This window comes from Apodemus sylvaticus, chromosome X, assembly GCF_947179515.1.
Source record: "Apodemus sylvaticus chromosome X, mApoSyl1.1, whole genome shotgun sequence".
Classification (NCBI taxonomy): Eukaryota; Metazoa; Chordata; class Mammalia; order Rodentia; family Muridae; genus Apodemus; species Apodemus sylvaticus.
The window spans coordinates 107,338,256-107,347,391 of NC_067495.1; positions in this window are offsets into that span (position 1 = coordinate 107,338,256).

The window sequence follows — 9,136 nt, forward strand, 5'->3', positions numbered from 1 at the left end:
ACTAGGGAAAAATGTAGTGGAGAAGCCAAAATGCATGCCACAATATAGATTCTATACTGTAGAAGATTTGCTGAGGAAGTTGGTTCAACCTGCCCATGTGTTTAATTTTTTTTCAAATACTTAGCCTACTCTCTATACCACCTAACAGTACCAGGATGATTAAACTAGGAGGCTTCTTTCCATGCTCATGTGTGATAGGATAACTATTACCTTCCATGGACGTGACTAGTTAATGAAGGTGGTAGGATGTCATGTGGATACTTGGAGTCAAGCCCTCATCTTCTGGCAAACTATCCAATATTTTTAATTGGTGAGCCATATCTCTAGCTTCCTACCCCATATAGTTTAAATTATCCCTATAGTATTTATGAAAACTAATTTGATGCTTTTATTCAATTCATGTGGGTCCAATCTAGGACTAATTCACAAAAAATTCAAGTTATCTTTGGAGAAATTTAGAAATTTTTTCAAATATTTTCTCTCTTCATTAATATTGAGCCATGATGATAGACTCCATCTGTTTTAAATTATATTTGTCCAGATATAAAAGAATAATAGCATGGAGCCCTAATTAGTTACTTAAGTTTGTGATTTTGGTGTTAGGGATTTGGAACCTTAACCATGCTAAGAATGCACTGTTACAAGGAACTACAATCCACATCGTGAGGTAAAGTTTTAAGGATTCCTAATGATAAATCAAATAATCTGTGAGTTTTGGTCCATTCTGATTAATGAAAATAAAGAAAATAATAACAGAAACTGTTAAAATGTATGTTGTAATTACTTCCTTACAAAGCTAGAGAATAGAGATTTTGTTATAGCCATGTTGAAATCCAGAATTTACACTAGTGCCAGTACTAAATGCATATGATCTGTCGCTCAGTCTCTCTCTCTCTCTCTCTCTCTCTCTCTCTCTCTCTCTCTCTCTCACACACACACACACACACACACACAAACACACACACACACACATCTCTGTATGTCTATGTCCTATGTCCTACCTTAGGTAAACAATGCTCTCAAATCTCTAGCTCCTTAGAATTTAAGTCTAACCCTTCTATTCACACCCCACCCCACATATCAGACCTTAACTTTTGGATTGCTAAGGATAGCCACCACTTCAAATTAAACTCTTTCTCCAAATTCAACATCACATGTAAAGCTACATCTTTTCTGCCAGCATTGTGATTGAGTTGCTTAGAAGAAACTGATTTCATCATAGAATATTATCATTGTGTGTGTGTGTGTGTGTGTGTGTACATACATACACATATTATGCACTTCAAACTTAATGAAGATTAGAACTTTACATTTTTAATCTAAATAAGTATTGGTAGTAAATTATAGCTCATTATCACATGTAAGTAATAAAGAACAAAGGGTTGATTGAAAATATAACCTCTCTCCTTGCTTACCTCTTCCCAATCTAATGTTTCTCTAATTATTCAATCTCCCATACTCCAACTCTTTTGTTCTTTCTTTTTTTACATTTTACTGACTTGCAAGCTATTCATCCATATTTTGCCAAATCTTTAAGCTCATTTTAATAACATATCTTTGTTTTCTACATTTCCTTGTTTTTTTGAACCTTGTTTATTGTAAAACAACAATGCTTTTTCAGTTTCCTAGCCCTGCAAACTTGAATGCCCCAACCACATGCCTGAAAATAAAGCAAAGGTAGCTACTAAAATTATCAAATAAATCTTGCCAACATGATTGCCTCAATAGAAGCTGACCAAGGACAATAGCAAGAAACATGCTAAAGTTGTCAAGGAAATCCAGGAGGTATCAAACATAACAAAGGGCTACAGCACTGGTCCTCAACCTTCCTAGGGTTGTGACCCTTTAATAGATTCCTTCATGTTGTGGGGACCCCAACCATAAAATTACTTTTTTGTTACTTCATAACTGTAATTTTTCTGCTGTTAAGAATCATGATATCTGATGTGTGATCTCCATGTAGGTCATGACCCACATATGAGAGGATTTGGAGGTAAGAGAAGAATGGAAGAAATTTTGAGGCAGAGATAATGGAGTTGATGTCCCAATAGTGTTTTTGGTAAAGGTTATTTTGTATGGATTTACAACGTATATGAAATTGTCTACCTATACATCAGCTGGTCAAGAACAACAATAGACATAGTGGATGTGGGAAAGCCCAGGAAGCCCCAGTCCTACACAAAGAATAAGAATTAACTAAGGAATGTCTGGAGAAAATGAAATAGTCTTCCCAAGAGAAAGGAACACCAACGGGATATACAATACCAAATGATGTACCCTGAAAATATTCATACGAGTAACAGTATACAGACTAAGCAAGGAGGTATAGATAGGAGGATTTGGAGGGAAGAGAGAAAGTTTTGATTATATTCTTATCTCAAAAAATAAACCAACTCTGAAAGTTTCTACATTCCTGGTTGGAGATCTGGTTGTGTGTGTAAAGTACTTGGTGTGGAATCATGGAGACAATGTAAGGTTGGACATGGTAGAAATATTCTTGTGATTCCAGTGTTCCTGTAGAAAGGTACACTTGTGAAAGCTTGTGAGCCAGCTAGCCACAGACAAACAACAAAGAAACCTTGTCTAAAATATGGTAGAAGATGAAAATCATACCTAAACATACAAACACATGCATGTACACATGTATATATACACATACATGAACACATGCAAAATAATTATTGTTAGGTATCATGATTAAACTTGTTTTGTTACTGAAATTTACTCATTGAAGAACTGGTGATTTATATGATCTTGTATTTAATACTCTGATGCAATTTCTTAGTTAAAACTGCTTCCATGACAGCACTTCTCAGGTTATTTTGAAGGTTACTTATACTTAGATTACACAATATTGATTCTTCAGATCTTTTCTGAGATTGGTAAGCATAACTTGATATAAATGTAACTTGTAATTTTTCTGTAATCAATAAACATAACTTGATAGATTAAATAAATCATTGCAACATTTAGACAAACCTGTCATGGGGCATCCTTGTTTAGTCTAATTCTGAAAATCAGCAATAAGAAATCGAGTGTCAGAGGGGGTGCCCTGTTTTCAGTGTTTTATGTATATATACCTCCTTGGGAAGCCACAAATGCTCTAAGATTCCAATTCAGCCATGGAACATACAAGTAAACTTCTGGTGACAGCGTTGAGAAGGGTACAATGAAAATGAGACCATCAGACTTAATGATTCTTTGAAATTCCAGAACAAAAAGATGGAGGAGTTGAGTGTGTCAGCCTCTCAGGAGACAGATAAAGATGGACAGAAAGTGTTCAAGAAAATTAAGATTAACAAACAGAGTTAGTTTGACCCTAACTTCAATGAAAGGAAAAATCTTTAAACACACTAATGAAACAGAACAGAAATGTGCAAAAGAGTTGAGTTTTCAAAATTTGCCATCATAAAATAAGCATAAGCCACTCTGAATGTATTACTGACTAAATTCTAATATTAAGGAGAATCTTATGTAGCCCAAGAAAGCATAGTTAATCTTCGCATTTAGTATCTCCCCATGTATGTTCTTTTCTACTTTTTTGTTTCCTTTCTATCCTTTTCTTTTATATATGTTCCGCTAATTCTGGTAAGTGAAGGGCTTTGGAGACGTTTTTTTCTGAATGAACCTACTGTAGCAAAACAGAAACTGTGGGGAGGAAGAATGTCACACAATACCCATGCAGCTGGAGAGATGGCTCAGCAATTAAGAGGACTGGTTGCTCTTCTCAAGAACCCAGGTTAAGTTTCTGATACCCACATGGCAGCACATAACTATCTGGAACTCTAGCACTAGGTGACCTTATACTGATTCTTCTGACCTCTGCAGTTAACAGGCACACATATGGTGCACATGTATGAATGCAGGCAAAACACTCATACACATGAAATTGAATAAATTAATTAAACACAGAAACAATAGCCAAACAAATTTCACTGCTATTTTATTTGCATAGAGCCTTGTGAGCATGGCTGTATATCAGAACATATGTATGGTCTCAACATTTATGAGCCTTACAGCCTCATTTTCAATCATCTGACATTTTTCCTCAGAAGAAGAAAATTAAGATCACAGAAGGCTAGAATATGTCTCTCATACTGAATGATATTCAGCTCCTATAACAATGACACTCTTCCCATACTTGAACATACTCTGTACTTTTGTAGTTTTCTTATCTGTCCTGATGTATTTGAACACTCAAGATACTCTCTTCTCTTTGTTTTTGTTATTAGGAATTGAGAAAAAATTCTCAACTGTTGGAGTACATATGCACATAAATATATATGCATATTTTATTATACATCTTACACACACCCGAGTATATTTAAATATTGACATATCATATATAGTTTTTAAATGTTATTTGACAGATAAACATTTTCTAAGCAATTAAGAAACAATTGTTATTGATCATGATTTGAAAGCCTACGTTGGCGCTACAGAGATAATATTGAGATCTCAACTTTAAGACTAAAATTGATTAATTTAAGAAGACAAGGAACAAATGCAGAAATGACTTCAGCAATAAGGAACACATTTGTATTCCTTTTTCCAACTTGCGGAGACATTAAACCATAACCATTTTACGGACTGAAATTTTAAGGGTTCTAATAAAAGTGAATGAGCTTATGATGCAGGTGGTAAGAAATTGTTCTCCTGAGTGCTGGCAAGGTGATGGAGGGTACATATTGGCAAAGACTATGTTTGGGTGAATAGATTTCAATTATGCTTGTGATATGGAACTGTCCTATATTACATGTTAAAGTTACCTTTATCAGCAGTGACTGGGAGATCTAAACTGAACTATAAATCCAATCAATTTCAGATTCCTCTGGCAGTCATGATCTTTCCTGTTTCATAAAGTAGCTGGTCATTTAGATTACACAGTAGACTCCATAGACACCAATTTATCTCAGTAAAACAGATCTTGGCTAGCTCATTAGCTGGATTCCAAACAGATGAGGATTTGAGGATTTGATGCATTTTGTGCCAAGCTGAAGATAACATTCTTTTTTCTCCCTGTGGTAAAGTGATACATGACCTACAAAAAAAACTACCTCTCTAATTGAGTTGTCCCATACTGAACATCCTGCAACTATTTGCTGAGTATAATCTAATAAGCAGTGGGAGTTTTCATAAAAAAATCCTTTGCTTTTTAAAATGAATGTCTTAAGTTCTATAAACTTGAACATGGTATTTGAAAATGTTCATTTTTTGGTGGGTCTAGTAATAAGTAGTGAGACTTTTAAGTCATTTACCTTATGAAATGAAAACTATGCTATTATTTCTGGTGAAGAAGGTGGCATTGACCATGCTTTCACTTGTATGAGATTAAAATAATAGTGATAATTTTTAGGACATAATTATATTGTGTATATAATTCTTGACAAGTCCTTAACAGTCAGCCCAGAATGTGTACAAACAAGGTATATTATCAAGACCGGTTATATTTAGGAATAAATGTGTATAGACACACACACACACACACACACATGTAACTATTAGTAAAAAAAAAAGCCATGAATTTGAAAGAGAATGGGGAAGAGTAAGGGAGAGACTTTGAAGCAAGGAAAGAGAAGGGAGAAATATGATTATAATCTCAAAATAATTTAAGAAAAAAGAATTAACTTCCAAAAGAACTGAAGAGTGAATAGCTTGTATACCAAGGCAGAAAAAAATAAAACTTGTTGATCATTCCTTAAGTGTGTGTTCATAAATTCTACTTTATAATCATATCAATTGTACTGAGAGTAAAGGGGATCTCTTTTGAAAGCAAAGTGTAATTGAAAGCTTAGGGTAAGGATGACATAGTGCTCTAATTGACCAATATTAATACTGCTTGGATTTGTGCTCTAAAGTGGAAATTTATGCTTTCTTTGCAAAGTCAGTTGTGTCTGATGGTGCTTTGCTGTGGCAGACAAGTGAAGGAGGATTTTTCTTAAGCAGGTGAACATATGTTTTGCTAATGCAAACATGTAAAAGTTCACATGTTGTTAAGAAGGATCCAACAGACAGGGGGATGACACTGGATGGTATCTGTATATCTTGGCTTTCATTAATTGTCATCATTTGTCATGACTTCATAGAAAGAAATGTACCAAAAAACTCCTGGTGGTGTTCTGGCAGCTTCTTGCTCCTTCGGCAGAGATGGATTGATTGGCAGAGTGGTATCAGCTGATGTGCTGCTTTGCTAAGATAGACTCACATGGTGTTTTCCTTAGGAAAGACCCATGGGAGGACATGGGATATTTAGAAGGAGTATAAATAGGATTCAGCTGAGGCCTGGCTGTTTCTGCTGGTTCATGCCAATGGTGCTGATTCGTATTTGCTATCCTAATACTACTGAACTGGACTGCTGACAGATATTATGACAATGCAGATGGGATTTGCTTCAAAGAACTATTTCTAAAAAGGTTTATTTCTCTCATCTAATAGCCTTTCTTTTCTACTACCTCTGGTAGGTGATGGGCTAGAAGGGATATTAAATCATTTAAGAACACTTATTAAAAATAGTATTTGAAAAATCAAAGCCCACAGTTCTCTGATATATTTCTAGGGGAACAAAAGGAGGAGGTGAACTTACAATGTACTTACAAGTATTGAGTTCAATATTTAAAGTAGTACTCCCGTTCCTTCCTTCTCAATTTTATTATGTTGTTTATTTCTAATCCTAAAATCATAATTGTGAACTTTAATAACTGGCATAGAGCTAGTCTTCAAAAATATGTACTTCTTGTGAAGGGGGTTTAGAATATGCTAGGTCCACAATATGACAGTTTGGTAAAAGGGTTATTCTAGACAAAATCCAATTAAGGAAAGTCAGATACAAAGATAATTATCTATTCTTCCCCTACATGCCTCAATGCAGAACATAAATTTCTTTGTGAAAATATCTCTCTCCTATCAGGTGTGGGAACAACCACCTTTGTCATCAGAGACAAGTTAGTAAGGTGAGGCAGCAGAAACACCTCATCCTAGCATTACTTCCTGAACATATCTATCCTTACACAATCCCTAAATTTTGTCTTATATTTGTCTATTCACCTCTCCACAAGCTGTTACACTTTATCAGAGTATACATCAAATAAAACTTGTTAGCTTTTTCTCTTCCTAATTTGCCCTTTATTAGAATTTACAGGAAGCAGCTCTAAACCAAAGATAATCCAGAAAAATGTTTGGACTCTCCTATGCTAAAAGCTAAATGGATTTATTTTTCCATGCCTCATTCTATAAAAACTTTTATTACACTGTTAATTACCAAATAATTACATGTCATGTGTCATTTGCTTCTTTATCATGACACACAGTGAGGCTTAAAAAATAAGAGTACTTACAGGTTATGATTCAAGCACATGAAGTCTGCTTGTCTAAACAAGAAATATTAACTTATGCAATTGTCTATTAAAATGGTTTTATTTGTGTTTCTTTTCAGACATAGACACTGATGTGTGGAAAGCAATGGGATTCATCTAAGACCGCATATAAGTGTTTATATTTGATCCTAAGGAAGCCTGACTATTGTACAGGCATATCTTTTTGCTCTATTTGAGTATTTAAGTGTGCAAACATTTAACTATATTAATGAAATTCAGTTAAATTTGTGTTGAAAGGAAGATTCAGGGAAGAAGTTATCTCCTCTGATTATAAGCAGTTGAAAGTCCATGGAGATATTAGAAATGAGGTGATTTTATCCTTCTGTACTTCAGTAGGCAATTTGGATCTGGTAATAAGAGATAAAACAAGCATGGTAGGAACGCATTTCACATTCTAAAATTATGTTGAAGTTGCTGTTCTATTTCTGTGAAGAGACAACATGACCAAGACAACTTGTATAAGAGAAAACATTAAATAGAGGGCTCACTTACAGCTTTAAAGTGTTAATTTATGATCATCATGTCAGGAAGCATGGTAACACTCAGGAAGGCAAGTTTTCCACATGCTGACCTTCAGAAAGAGACACAAAAGACACACACTGAGAGAGAGAGAGACAGAGCGAGAGGGGAGGAGATATGTGTGTGTGTGTGTGTGTGTGTATGAAAGAGAGAGAGAGAAAGAGAGAGAGAGAGAGAGAGAGAGAGAGAGAGAGAGAGAGAGAGAGAGAGAGAGAGAGAGAGAGACTGGAACCTGACATAGGCATTTTAAACTTCAAGGCCCAGCCCCGACAAAACTATTCCAACAAGGCCACACCTATTCCAATAATTCCACACCTCCTAATGCTTCTCAAACTATTCCACTGAGAGTCGAGGATTCAAACATATGAACTTTTGGGAACTGCCTTCCTTTAATTATTTATTAATAAGAGTAATAATTCTTTAACATCTACTAGTAATGAGCAACTGTTATATATGTGGGTCAGGTGGATGGCAAAAGTTGCACTAATTATATTTAATTGGAGAGAAAATCTACATTGTTAACTAATTATTATTAATATAAATGTAAACAGTGAACTAATCCAGATCTAGTCCCTAATAACTGCAGAGAAAAACCAAGATGTTTTTAAAACTGAACCTCAATTACTGAGCAATTAAATGATTTATAGTTACCTTCTGTGTTAATCTGTCCACCTCTCAGACCCATCCCATTATTCTTATATAATATTATTGATCTATCACTTTGGACTCCCTTTCCATGGCTCCAGCTGCTCTATCCACCCAGAGCATATCCCTTCCTTCTCTCCTCCCTATAGCTAGCAGACTTCCCACCCCATTCTCTATTCTGCTCAGTCATTGGGTGATCAGCATTTATTGATGAGACAGAGAATAAATAATAAGAACTGTTTACACATACGTGAGACAGGAGAATCTTGGACTAATCATTAAGATCCTGTGTATCTGGATTGAAACTAAATATGAGGGCAGAAAAAAGAACATTTGAATAACCCAAAGCTAAATTTTATACAGTGTAAAAACATGTCTACACTAAATGATGAAATAGAAAGCAGTCAAAATAAAGATGGATCAAAACTCTGTAAGGAACAAAACATGCCTGTGGTCTGAGGTCACCATCATCTAGGCTCCTGTGACTAAGCAGCCAGCTCAGCCAGGTACACAGGGAACAACAGAGTGAAACAACACTCGGGACACAGTCTGCCTGAGTTCCTTCTGCACATAGGAGCTAGGCAGCTGTACAGCTGTCT